This window comes from Rousettus aegyptiacus, unplaced genomic scaffold, assembly GCF_014176215.1.
Source record: "Rousettus aegyptiacus isolate mRouAeg1 unplaced genomic scaffold, mRouAeg1.p scaffold_m13_p_4, whole genome shotgun sequence".
NCBI classification, from domain to species: Eukaryota; Metazoa; Chordata; class Mammalia; order Chiroptera; family Pteropodidae; genus Rousettus; species Rousettus aegyptiacus.
In genome coordinates, this window is record NW_023416307.1 from 143,195,981 (window position 1) to 143,209,690 (window position 13,710).

At 34.5% G+C, this 13,710-nt stretch overlaps 1 long non-coding RNA gene across 1 annotated transcript; it reads right to left on the bottom strand.

The window, feature by feature from the left end:
* Positions 1-199: 199 nt before the first annotated feature.
* On the bottom strand, positions 200-13,472 carry LOC118601755. Its single transcript, XR_004950566.1, has 2 exons — positions 13,413-13,472; positions 200-904 (listed from the first exon to the last, which is right to left on the bottom strand). It is a non-coding gene; the product is annotated as an uncharacterized LOC118601755 (long non-coding RNA).
* Positions 13,473-13,710: the final 238 nt, after the last annotated feature.

Genomic DNA, 13,710 nt, shown 5'->3' on the forward strand with positions numbered 1-13,710 from the left:
GTCGGTCTCTTCCTAGGACTTCAAGGAAGACTCTCTTAGACTAGCCAGCCCCCAGCTGACTGTAGATATATGAGTCTGACCCAGGGAGCAGCAATTTCAAACAACCCACAAACTTAGGAGAAATAATAACTGTTTTTTTACTTTAAACCATGAGTATTGGAGTGTTTATCATACAATAACTAGTTGGTAAATATTATATAAAGATTAGTTTATTTAATAATCTTACAGTGTAGATTCTATTAATATGCCTATTTTACAGAAGAGAAAACTGAGATTTAGAAAAATTTAAGGTCACACAGTTACGAAGTACCAAAACCAGGATTCTAAACCCTAATGTCTAACAACTTAAAATCGGACATTGTTTCACCATGTATCACTGTAGATACCCTTCTCCTCGCTTTTCTGTTCTTATTCATTTAGAAAGGGAAGGTTTCAATTATAAGCAATTGAAATTTGCTAAAACTCAGGCTGTTCTTTTTAAGATGACTCAAAATGAGGTAACCAACTTTTCTAGGGATTTCTGCTGTCTTGTGAAGACTCTCTGAAGCAAGCGTGAATGAAAAAATAGACACAGGGCATTTCTGAACCCTTATGGAAACATTTTTTATGGTCATAACTTGTTTATGCAAATAACACTATTGCCCGCTCTAAAATTTTCCAGTGTTCCTTCCTAATGAGTTTAATGTAATTGATGGATCCTGTCATTCAACAAGAAATAAGTTTATTCTTTAGATGAATAACTAATTGGACAGGTCAATATATACATGATCATCAGAGATGGCTTTGTAAGAATGGAGGTCTGAAGCATAGTTGGGAAGCTGTTGCAGTTTCTTAGAGAGAATGGCATAAAGCTTGGCATCTCACTTGTGTTCTCCATGAAGTTGTCCTCAATCATGTACCTTTCCTGGAATAGAAAAATGGAACGATTATTTTTTATTCTTATATGATACAGGTAAGAAATGCTTTCACTCTCAAGAAACATGAATTGGTTTCATTCTTTAGTAGACTCCAATGAATAAACTATGCTCTCTTTAAGTAGCCATCTGTTGTTAACTTGTTTGTTTTTATTTGCAAAGTTCAATACTAAGGCTCTCTTTATTTTAAGCAGCTTTTGTTTTAAACTTGCAATCATTGCTCTTCCATCTTGTTTGAACATTCTGTAAAAGTGAAGACAAGAAGTTTCAATATTTCTAGCATGTCATGGAGCTTTTCTATGGTTAAAGAGGATGATAAAAGCTGCTACTATCATTTTGCTCACAGCCAGTAAATCTGTTACATTACACATTGCTGTAATTACTTTCCAAACACGCAGCTGAAAGTGTGATAAAAATTCAATGCTTGTGATCTTGAATCATTCAGAGACTTTATGTTTGTTCCATTGTCAATGACAATTGCATTTTTTCCCCTAATTTTCCATTCTATAAAAAGTTGGGAAAACTGACATTCTTTTGAGTCATTATCACAAAATGGGAAGAATTTCTCAATAGGACTGAGTTTAACAGATTCGTGGCCTAAGTATAGTTAAATAAGTGAAAATTAAATATGGTTCTTAAAAACAATCTCTTTTAATATTGTGAATATTAGTACATCAAATAATACTATAGAGATTAAAAGCATGATATAATTTAAACTTTATTTTTCTGCCATGTATTATCATTTAACTTTTATAAATATATTTTGATGCAAAAAGAATATAAGATTCTCCCAAAGTTATCTAGCCACCACACTCTCTTGTAGTATTAGTATTTTCTGTCAATTACTACCCCATTTATTTAACTATTTAAAAGTTCTTAACAACTAGACAATATCTGGTATACAACATTAACAATTTCCAAAATCAATGTTAATTATTATAGTATTTTATGCTTGGAACAATAAATATACAGTTATACTAAAATGACTGGTAGTGTTTTATCATATATAAAGCACCTAAGAAGATTTTCCACTTCAGGATACACCTAGGATGTATACTTACATATGAATGTAATCAGATCAGAATGAAATACCTCACTCATTTTATTTACTTGGTTATGCTATTTAGTTATGATGGTAACCTATGTAATCACATGATTCTGACTACCTCATGTTTAAGGATACCAGAAAATGTACGAAATTGCACGTAAATCTTCAGCCTGAATCTTTCAAGGTTAGTGCTGAGGCTGAAGCTACAGAGGACTGTTTGGCCAAATGTCTAGGCTAGAGCTAAACACTGATATAGCCCTAAATAGATTCTGTTGGGAGACAGATAAGTTTTAAGACATGAAAAGATATGTTTTCTCAGAACATTTGGATTTCAATATTGTATTTGTATATAGTTCAAATAGAGAGAGACATCAGAATCACTTCCCACTTGCTCCAACCAATTTAAAAGCAGTAGTTAGCATATAACTATCATGGTTTAACCTAGTAAGTCAAGCACTTTTGCCTCTGGGCAAAATAACTGAGATTCAGAGAAAGAACAAAAACAATAATATAAAAAAGAGCATGAAAAACCACCAGAAATGAGATAATTAAGGACAGGATAAAATAGTTAAACAGAGGCCAAGACAGTTTCTGTCTTTTGGGATCTAGAATCTAGAGGAGCTTAGACAATCAGATATTTACAAACATAGATACTGTCAGGGCCAACACTGGCTCATAAAATGACTTTAACTCCAACTCTGCCTCCTTGGACTTGAGTTCTTATACAGTGGTAGGTCTAGATAAGGGGTACTTTATGGTGCCAAATAGTTTAGAAATACAAAGAAGCAGCATGTAATACTGATGTGAGGGGTTAGAGGGATTCTAAGGAAAATGTCTTTATTGTAATCCAATTTTATTGTCTGTAGTCAAGGCCAATAGTTAAGCTGATGTAGACACAGATAAAAAGAAAAACACCTAGTAGTCAATATTCTCTTTTAAACTATAAAATTAACATCCGTCCATATCTAGGAGTCCCAGAGACAAATTCATACACTGATGCCAATTGAAGTCCATGTTGGTGTTACTGAAATCATCACTGAAATAATATATATCCTATATTATAAAGCTAGAAGACTGGAATACACAGCTTTGGGAAAATTTCAAATAGAATTTCACATGTATGACTTACTAGTTTGGGGATATTGTTTTAGTCTCAGTACTGTTTGCTCTAAAATGAGAATGATAATAGAATTTATGGAATGATTAAATGAGGTAATGCAAAAAGAGTAGGGTCAAATTTAAAGCAGTACAACCTGGATCGTACATGGTTTAGTTTCTCTATTTCTATAGCATATACAAAATTTTTGCCACTTCTATTGCCTCTGATGGCCAAAATAATTTCAAGCTTTCCAAGTACAAGTGAAAAAGTCTCCCCTATTATAAACAGTTTCATTTGGGGTAAAAACGAAGTTTGTATTTCTTTCTGAAAGAACTTTCTCACCTCAACTATCTCCCCAAGGTGGCATTTGGACACAAGGGGGAGGTCATATGACTTCAGGAAGTTCTCTGTCTCCATGCTATCTTTCTTCGTGGTTTCTGTTGACTCACAGGTGAAATGTAGCCCATTTTGCCTGTTCTGCAATCATCAGGCTCTGCCCTCCCTACATTCACTTCTTAAATGTTCACAGATCCCATAACTTACGGGCTGGCTTCTTGGCACAGTAAAGCCTTGGTTTGCCCACATTACTGCTTTGGCACCAGTTCAGTTCTTCCTTATAATATAAACTGTCAGGGACTTAGCAGTCACCTCATTCCTCACCACTGACACTTACAGCCACTGCCCATTTTGTCCGTGGCTGCCCTCTCATTACATCTGCAACCCACCCGAGGGAGTAGTGGGTTACTGAGAGTCTCAGGCTACTTTTTTACTTCAGTATTGATACTTCCAAATCTTTTGTCTCCTCCCGTATGAAAGGTTTCTACTTGCCTTTCCTTTCCAGTGGGAACTCTCCCTACATCACACCTTCCTTGAAGTTCTTTATACTAGGGTTAACCTTCTTTCCTTTCTTAACTTTTTTTTTTTTCCTGCTAGATAAGACTCATGACTTAGGTATAAATTTGGAAAGAGCTGCAGGAAAAAGAAATAAAAGGATTACCAAAAATCCATTAAGAGGCATTGCATAAATATTACCTCATGATATGTAAAAGGTGTTCATCACATTAAAATATAGTAAAAAATAAATAAAAGCAGCTATTGATTCAAGATTAAAATAGCAGAATGAAACCAAACCTCAAAACCCTTCTTTTCTTATAACCTAATAGGGAAAATCAAACAAATGCAGAAAAATCAGCTGAGATAGACTATCAACAAACCTAAGACCATAGAAAAGGTTGATTGCCAGTAAGAAAGATTGAAAATATTAAAAATTAATAAGGCTGAGTGTGGTCGGAAGATTTCTAAAAGACTCCTCTCCCCAAATCTCATTCCCTTGTATACATGCATGCCTTATTTAATCCCCCCGCCCCCCAAACCTGTAAATGTGATGAAATATCATGCTTGTGATTAGATTACTAACTGTTGACTTGGAGTTCATCACAAGAGACATCCTGAATGGGCCTGACTTAATCAAGTGGAGGAAAGCAAAGCTCAGAGAAGATTTTCTGCCACTCTGGAGAAACTCTGGAGAAAGCAAACAGTCATACTGTAAACCACCACGATGGGAGGCTCAGCAGGCAAGGGTTTGCGGGGGGGTCTCTAGTTGCTAAGAATAGCCCTTACCTGGGAGCTGATAATAAATGGGGAGCTCAGTCGTACGACCACAAACAAACTAAATCTGGCAATTATCAATAAAGTGAACAACTTTTTACAAGCTCGCCAGCGGTGAGCAGAGGATCCAGCAAAGCCATGTCCTGACCCATGGCCCCTGTAAGGTAGTAAATGCATGTGTTGTTTGAGGCACTAAATTTGTAGTAATTTGTTACTTGATAATAGAATACTAATATACTGGACTTGGCGAGTATCCAAGCAGTTCCAAACCCTGCCTTCTGCAGAGGCAATGTTAAAGGGCCAGGTGAGAAAAAAGAAAGTAACCCCCACCACCTCCAGCCACACAAACACACACACACATCCATACTCACACAAACACACAGAACTCTTACAACACATGTCTGACTCAGGAAGGGGTAAAGGAAGGGTACTGTGGTCAGTTCCAGAAGGAACAGTAACAGTTTCCACAGCAAACTCCACTCTGACCACCTCTGAGTCCAAACAGAACCAAGGAAAAGCTTTTGAGTTCTTAAATTTAGAGGAAAGGAAGGAAAAGAGAGAAGAAAGGCAAAAGGATTATTAACTTCCCAATCTAATCATCTCTAGCAATAAGTGGGGATTTAGACAAAGAGATGACCAAAAATAAATAAGTAAATAAAATAAGATTTTTAGAAAAGCAGGCAGCAAATAAAGGAAAAGACACTCTGAAAGTGCTTCTCATATCCTGGGGAGAGTGGCCAAAGGGAGAAAGTGGTAATGATTACTGAAAACAAAGGATTGAAAAGGATATAAAAGAATAACCTGGTTAAATGGGAAGCTCCAGTTCCTCAAGGTAAATTGGAAAAGTCACTTCAGTCTTTCACGGGAGCAGAATACATGGCTAATACCCAGCAGTTCTGTTTTGATTAGTGGGTGTGGGCCTTTCAGGTTGTTAAATATTTTGAATAGCAATCTAGGGTATAAAAAAGTGTACATATATATATACATATATACACGCACACACACACATATATATACACATATATATAATGTGTGTATAATATGTAAATTATATATATAATTTGGGGTGTAAATTATAAAATTTGGGGTATAACAAATTATGTATATATAAATTTGGATATATGTAGCATATAACATAAAAATAATAAGTTTATAAATATTATTTAGGGTACTAAACTATGCAATACATTTCATAGAGTTGATTAACTTTCCTAGTATATTGTTGTTGATTTTTGCTGAACTCTTATACTCCTGGCCAAACCACGACTATAATTGATAAACAAGTGTAGTTCCAACATGAATGTTCATGACATTCTTCTTTATTTTATTAATAAGAAGAAAGTGGAACCATGAAGATGTTTGTTATTTGTAAATACATTGAACAATTTCCTTCTGAATTGAGTAGTAGTGTCCAATTACCAAAAATCGATTTTCTCAATTAGCTGCGTTAATCACAATGTAATAGCAAAGGGCACAACATGTTTAAGTTTAATCTGCATTATCTCCATCACTTCACTGAGTGTAGATTATCAAGAAAACAACAAATCAAGGCCGGATTTACAGCACTTGCCAATTTCCATGATGACAAAACTCTTGTCAATTTCAAGCCATAAATGTGATGTCACTAAATGCACAAAAACTGGTCTAAATGACTTCAAGAGCATGGATAATAGCAAAATACAATAAAGTCATCAGGAAAGATGAGTCTTTAATATAATATATTTATTTATAAATTAATATAATTTAATTTTTAATAATGGCTATATATTTTTTAACAATGGACTCACGAAAATACTGAAAATTTAATAACCTGCTATCACGAACTGCTCTGAGCAGGCTCCAGCAGTCTGCTGCTTCTCACACTATTCCATCCCTCAGGCTACATAAACGATACCTTTAAGTTTTAAATTATAAAAGAAGACACAGTTCTCAACTAGATTAAAGAGGGAGTCATGAGAATTCACCCACTCTGCATTAAAGTCAGATACCACTGCCCTGTTAAGTGCACCCAGTATAAAAGAGGGAGCAAAAAAGAGAGGGAGAGGTTTAATTCATCTCTCCAAGCATATGCAGTTAAATAAGGAGGAAAAGTCCTAGAGTATAGCAAAAATAGATGACGAATATTCTAGAAGAAAATGTAAGCCTTCACAAAAAAGAAAAAGTTCCTAGCAGTGTTTCGGGGTATCAATAAACTAAACTTAAATCCATTAATTTAAGAAATAAGGACTCAATGATATAAAAATGTGGAGTAAGAAGAATCAATGAAATGAGATAAAAATGGAGATTTTAGTGTTAAATACATTGAGGACAAATATTTACAATTACAACTAAATTTTAAGAATATTTTTAGACAAACACATGCATAAATAAATAAGCATGAATGACAACTATATTTCTGAGAAGGAGAAAATGCTAAAGATAAAATGTAGGATGTATTTTAGAATACAGAGAGAAAAAAAGAGAAATATATTAACATAATTATAGAAAAGAAAATAGATTTTATGATAGACAAAGGTGTTCGCCAAAAAAATAATGGGTTCCCTTAAAGAAGAAAATCCAACAAATGCAAGGGACAACATTATCAATGTCATAATATAATACATTCCTGAAATGAATTGAAAACTAAATAAGAAATCAAAAGGGAAATTTATATTAATGATTGACATGAAGACATGTTCCAGACATGCACAGACAGCACCAAATCCTGGTGAGTTTGTGGAGCAACTAGAAATCTCATTCATTGCTGGTGGAAATGCAAAATGGCACAGTCACTTTAGAAGACAGTTTGCCAGTCTGTAAAAAAGTTAAAGAAACTCTTATCATATGACAATCCAACAGTTTTGCTTCCTGGTATTTACCCAAATGAACTGAGAATTCGTGTCCACACAAAACCTACACCTGGACACTTATGAAAACTTTATCCATAATTGTCAAAATTTGGAAACAACCAAGATATCGTTTAATAGGTTGGTTAATAAATAAACTGTGACATATACAGACAATAAAATATTAATCAGCACTAAAAAGAAATAAGCTATCAAGCCATGAAAAGACATGGAGAAAACCTAAAGACATATTACTACGTGAAAGGAGCCAATCTAAAAAGGCTCCTTACCATCTGATCCCAACTATATGATGTTCCATAAAAGAAAAACAATGATGATGAAAGATCAGCGGTTGCCAAGGGTTAGGGTGTGGGGAGGGATGAATAGGTAGAGCACAAAGGATTTTTAGAGCAAAGAAATTATTCTGTATGACATCACAATAGTGGATCTATGTCATTATACATCTGTCAAAACCCATGGAATATATAGCACTAAGAGTGAATTCTAATCTAATGTAAACTTTGAGTGATAATGCCATGTAAATGTGGGTTCATAGGTTATAACAAATGTGCCACTGTGGAGCAGGATGTTGATAATGGATGGGGGCTGGGTGTGTGTGTGTGGGGGGGCGGTTAGGGTCATGTGGGAAATCTCCATACTTTAGGCTCAATGTTGCTATGAACCTAAAACTGCTCTAAAAAGTAAAATCTCTTAAAAAAATAAACATTATAAGAGGAGACATTATTGAAATAGTCATTCTCTCAGATTTAGATTTGATTTGTGCCAAAAGGTAAAATAAGATGTTTTTATGAATTGTAAAAAATAATATATTACTTGGTTTGCCAAAAATCCAATTGATTCTAATGAGTAATAATGGATGTAAGACCAATTTTTCCTTTTAACAAAGGCTTTCAAGAGGGCAAAGGTCACAGAGTTGGCCATGTTTTTGGAAATGGATCTTATCGGCATTGTCTTCATTGCTGGACCTTTAATTTCCCTCTATGTTTTATCCATACAAGGGTTTCTTCTCCTAGAGACTTGAATATCTATTACTTAGTCCAGATAATGTTAAGAATTCTATGTCCTTACCTAAATAATAGATTCTTAATAAAACAACCCCCAAATTAAGAAAGAACTTTAAATCCCATGAGTCAGTGGGGAAAACATTGGGCAAGGATTTGAATACTGTGGCTCAGGTTCTAGCACCATCCCTCACAAATTTTTCTTAGATTTAGAGAAATCATGGCATTTCTACATAATTAATGCAACATAAAAATATTAGTGTCACCTCTCCATTTTTGTGAATAATATAGTAGCATTTAAGGTCTAATCTAAATAATAAAACTCCTTTTTTATTGTTCTTTTCTAAGTGTGAGGTATTGTGATAAAAACTTTATAAATATTTATACTATTTAATTATCATGAAAACCTATGCATCAGTAACTAATACCAATCCTACATTTAAAATGAGGATACCATAGATCAGAGATCTTAAGTAACCTGTCTGGGGTTGCACAGCCAATGTGTAAAAGATCCATGATTTGAAACTATTTGTGTCTAATTTCAAAATGTGTGTTCTTAACTTCACCACTCTACTACTCTGCTTAATATACTTTCCTTGGGATATCTTACTAGAGATAGCGAGAGCTGAAATAAACTTTTCTAGATTATTCATTCAACACTTTAGATCATTTTCATGTTTTAAAATTTAACCTCCAAAATAATCTTGTAAGAACATGGTATCATTTCTAACTTATAGGTTAAAAAATGTGATTTATCCAAAAGAATTTTCTGTGTGATTTGAACTGGGTCCTATATGAATCCAAATTTCTTTATTCTCATTATTAAATATTGTTTCACATCATCTTATAGTGGGGCCTGCTAAGTTTGAAGCGAGGATATACAATTTCCAAGGCCAAAGTGCTAACACGAAATTTATGAACTAGTTTACTTTTTTGTTATATTAGAAAAACCACACTTTTCCTCTCCTGCTTCTAAAATTTTGGAACAAAGTTAATGTTAAATGTCTCCACAAATCAGCACAAAACCTGCTATTGAGGAATTATCAGAGACTTCGAAGATGGTGACAGGCAGGAAAATGTAGTTCTTTTTAAATCTTATCTCACAGTCTAAGAAATTCTCCACAATTTTGAAAACTTCAGGAGAAGGTGCTTTGAAGAATAACAATTTATCTTCAATTGTGGCAAGATTGTTACTTCCTTTTCATCAGACTCCCTTCCAAAATGAAGGGTTGGAGAGATGTAATAAAGTTGCTCTCAGTCTTGCTATTTCAGACTCTAGCATAGTCTTGAAAATAATTAGCATTGATACTTTCCTTTCCACCAGCAAAGTTCTTCGAAGGCAATAATTTGCCTCTCCCCAGAAATATCAAACTCTTCAATTGAATAATGATGGCCTTGAAATAGATGGGTCTGAGACAGATCAGAGAGAATCAGATTCTGGAAACCTGTAATCCTATTTTACCACCTAGAAAGCAAAAGGATGATAAAAGCAATGAAACCACAGTCTGCAGCCCTGAGACCCCTCTTCATAATAAAAAGCTCTGGAACTAAAATTCAGGCTTCCACTCAACACAAGGATCCCTCTGTCCACAAACCTCCTTTTGTTCTTTTTACCCTGATGGCAAGTATCTCCTACTGTCCTATGTGCCTCCTGGCTATTGGCCTCTGCTTTAGAATTTCTGAAAATTACTTTCCACATTAATAGGAGATGCCCGGACTGTTGGATAAAGCCACCTTTTTATCTACTTTACTTGACTCTATAATTATAGAAACAATCTCTCTTCATAGCAGAAAATTTAAAAATATGAATATATATATATATATATATATATATATATATATATATATAAAAAATAGTCCCTATGGTAAGAGTTAGGGGAGTAGCTATCTCGGCAGGGGTGTAGAGAGGTGATTTTGGTTGAGAAGAGACACATCAAAGCCTTCTGGGTTGCTCAACATGTTTTATCATGTTCCTTAAGGACCTAAAACTTTCTCTAATGTTCTGTAAATGCAAGTGTTCATCCTCTCCCAGTTCTATCCTTCATCTCAAAATAAACAACTATATGGTATGAATACCTAAATAAACTCTCTGCTTTCTTGTTCTGTGGCCAAAGATCATTTTTAAAAAATAGGTATATTTCCTCCTAAATGACCAGAAGCAATTCAGAGTGGGTGATTCCAAAGTCTTAAGATTTTGTTAAGGTAGAAGACACTACACAAAAACTTTAAAGCAATTCAATAGAGACAGATTTAACTAAGAAGCATCATTGCCACAGGCAATATCTCATTATGATTCAAGGAAGGAGTCTTACCTAGCCTTAAATATATTAAGCATTAGCACACCGTTTTGCTATTATGAATTTAAGTAGGTCAGAAAATATACACATATCTGTATGCCCTAGGCAAGAAATAATTTATAGAATGCCAGGCAAATGTTTATTGTAAATTTTTATTGACTGTATTGTCTACCTTCCATTTTGAGTTCTTGAGGGCTAGTATCATGTCTCTCATATCTATTTTTAAAAAACACAACATTTATTTAGTGTCTACTAAGGCTTTCTCTCTATATATTAACTATTTCACCTGTACAACATAGAAAAGATAGGCAAAAAAGGCAATTAGGCTTATATGGAGGCTCCACTGTAGATAGCTAGGCAGGTGGGAGGATTCTATGTTTCTGTTTTACCACCTTAGTATGTGACTTCCATTCTCAAGATCACCTCATGGTTCAGTATGGCTGCTAGAGTTCCAGATATCATGTTCACATCCCAGGTGGATAGAGAACTGAAGAAGGGAAAGGGGAAAAAACTCTCAACTGCATTAGAAACTTTAGAGAACCCTTCTAGAAATTAAAAAGAAAACTTATACTAACATCTCATTGGCAAGAACTTAGTCATAAGAAGACCAAAAACACATTTATTTCTAGAGACAATGTTCTTACCTGAAGAATGACAGTCTGTCACCAAGGAAGGGGAGAATGATATATCATAGGCAACTGATATCCATGTCATCTCCATGTTACAGATGCAGACAATAAGGCTCATTGTAGTTTAGTAATTGTGCACGATCACGACATATTGTAGCTAGTGATCTATCGCATCCCAAAGCCAATGCACTTTTCCACAATGTAACACTGCCATCCCTGCTACTTCACAGAGAGTTGCCTCATGTTAGACCTTCAATACACGTCTGTGCAATGAGGGAGCAAATGAGCACTCTAGACCAGCTGCAGTAAAATGGTGAAGAGCATGGTCTCTTGAGCCGTGATTCTCCAACTTTACTGTGCATGTGATTCCCCTGCAAATCTAGTTAGAATGAAGATTCTGATTCGATAGAAAAGGGGAGGGTCTGAGAACCTGCCTGAAGGTCCAAAGAGCCTGCAGGTAATAGCTGTGCTGCTGGTCCACGGACCACTCTTTGAGAAGCAAGAGTTTAGACTTGCATTACCCAATAACAGTAACTTACCATATGTGGCTACTGAGCACTTGAAATGTGGTTAGCCTGAATTGAGATATACTATGCAGTAAGTATAAAGTACAGAGTAGATTTCAAAGATTTTGTATGAAAAAGAATAAAAAATAACTCATTATTTTATATAGATTTCATATTGAGATTATAGTGTTCGGGTTACATTAAATTAAATAAGATATGCTATTAAAAGTAAATTAATTTCACTTATTTTTTATTTTTAAATATGACTAATTTTACAAAAATGTAAAATTACATCTGTGGCTCATATTATACATTTATTGGACAGTTCTGGTCTAGATTGAGTGATGGTACTTAGTTCAAGTTCTGAATCCCCACTTATTAGCCAAAAAACTATGAGGAAATCAACTTCGCTAAGTTCAGTTTTCCCTTGTAAATGGGGAGTAATAACAATGTATGCTTTCTAGTGTTGTTCTTACGATTAAATAAGGGAACCAAAAAAAGCATTTAAAACATTACTATAATTCTTTGAAGCTGAACTGTAGCATTGAGGACATCAACAAGGACTACTAAACAAACTAAAACCATTTGATGCTTCATATTTTAAAAATATGCCAAACATAGTAATTAGGTACTTTAATAATTTTGGTGCCAATTACTTTAAAAGTGATTTTGGTCGTACACATTACATAAACTTCGCCAGGCTCATTCTCTTTGTTTTCCAAATTTAGTACAATTGATGAGGTACCCAGTGAACAAAGATACGAAGTCGTGTTCAGTGATCAATTCTGGATATAACAATAATACCTACATTTCCAGGCAAATATCAGCTGACTCAAGTCACTGTTGCTTTCACAGAACTACATTTTACTGTGGGTCCCCATGGCAAATTATGTACAAAATACTAATCTTTTCCGAGCTCCAGGTTTTTACCAGTCTGCCTCTGCCCAGAACACAGAGGGTCTGGGTGAATTCACCAGAAGTCAATTTGCTGAGTGGGCAATTTGCCTAAAGCCAATTAGTGGAAAGGCCAATTTGCCAAATGACTGATTCATCAAATTTACTTATACCTTTCAACCATTTAGCTGTGGTTCATGAGTTTTGATTTTGTCCTCATTAGTGCATTTCAAGGAATGTTTAATGTATTTCTTTTATGGTCCCCACTGTTCCAGATGGAACTAAGGGGCAAAGAGAGAAAGAGGCTGAAGAAAGAGAGACAGCAGAGAAATGAGAATTGAGAAGTGAAATCGTGAGAAAGAGGCGAGAGACTATATTCCCAAATAAGGAACATTCTTATTAATATACTTTTTCAAGAATATATTATTAATCATGCAAGATAATTATAATAATTTCTGATATTCTGGAAAATATTCCAGAATGCATATTGATTGAATATGTGAATCCTTGTCAATGTAATCTTCTCATGCATAACACATATTCATAGACATTTTCATATTTAATAATTACCCATGTGATATATCTTCTTTATGTACCAGTCTCTGCCTCTTGTCCTCTTATTTTCCAGCTAGAAGAATCAGAAAGAGGGGCAGAAATGTGTTAAAGATTCTTTAGCATACTGTTACGAAGGCAAAAATGAAAAGTCCATTAAAAATAATTTTAAAAACAGAAGTTTGGTGACTAGTCATTGAAGACATTTATCTTTGGCAAAATTGGCATTCAGTGAATTGGCTTCTAAGAGTTGGCTTGCTTCTGGATATGCAAAGAAAACTAATAATGGATGAGTTAAGATAAAAGGCCAAAATAC